The 991-nt window shown below is 63.0% G+C and overlaps 1 protein-coding gene across 1 annotated transcript in view; it reads left to right on the top strand.

The window, feature by feature from the left end:
* Window positions 1-456: 456 nt before the first annotated feature.
* Window positions 457-991, top strand: part of LOC102501072 (serpin B6) — a gene marked incomplete in the record, with an annotated part of 19,723 nt that continues 19,188 nt past the window's right edge. The window contains 1 exon segment of the mRNA XM_014592922.2: window positions 457-588.

The following is a 991-nucleotide window of genomic DNA, read 5'->3' as shown; positions in this document are numbered from 1 at the left end:
AGAGAGATAGAAAGCGAGAAATCACCCCCCAGGGGGGATGGCCACGCTGCAATCCCTTCTCCTCAATACTCCGCTCGGGATCTTGGGCACGCACGCACACACGCCCGGCGTGAGTTTAAGCAGGGACTCGAACCTCGGTGGACTACGTGGGAGTCCAGCAATATAGCCATCACGCTAACTGCTGGTCCCTCCATCTGTTTCTGTCTGCACTGTGCAGGGTACAACCACGTAGCAGGAGCCCTTTTCTGTTTACTGAGGCCATAATTGCTGCTCACAGATGGAAAACTCCAGTAGGTAGCCTTAGGGTGAGTCATCTTCCAGGCCGCAATCAGACACACCCAGAAAGTCTACAGGGCCCCTGCAGTAAGTGGTGTCAGCCTGGAGTCTGGGGATGCTTCCTGCCTGGGTTGAGGTCAAAGTGCAGTAGCATACCTGGGGCACACCTGGCACTTCCCTTCCAGGCTGCTGGCTCTCTTCCCAGGGCTCCTCCACTCGCTGCCCCGCCCGCTGGTATTTGAGGCCCAAGACGGCTCTGAAGCTTCCGTCCAGCGTCTCCGCCTGCTCTTGGCTGCTGCTCGGAGACTCCAGGTAAGTGTCTGGTGTGGGTCCTGCTTGGACACGCGGGGGGCTGGTTATCCGGAGAGGCCGAGCCTGTGCAGTAGGGATGGGAGGCTGGGAGAGGTGGCCGGCGACAGGCAAGAACCAGAGGCTGGGAGGGGTGGCCGGCGACTAGCAAGGACAAGAGGCTGGGAAGCATGGCCAGCGATGATTGACCAGGGGCTGGGAGAGGTGGCCGGCGACGCTCAGAGACCGGAGGCTGGGAAGGGTGGCCGGCGACATGCAGTGACCAGAGGCTGGGAGGGGTGGCTGGAGACTAGCTAGGACAAGAGGCTGGGAGGGGTGGCCGGGGACGCGCCGCCGGGCGCTCGGAGAAGGGCGGAGCCTCGCGGGGGCGGGGACGCGCAGGAGCCGGAGTTCGGAGGCGCACGGG

This window comes from Tupaia chinensis, unplaced genomic scaffold (assembly GCF_000334495.1).
Source record: "Tupaia chinensis unplaced genomic scaffold, TupChi_1.0 Scaffold138812_1, whole genome shotgun sequence".
NCBI lineage: Eukaryota > Metazoa > Chordata > Mammalia > Scandentia > Tupaiidae > Tupaia > Tupaia belangeri.
Note: the sequence above shows the minus strand (reverse complement) of the source record. Positions and strands in the feature narration are given on the sequence as shown.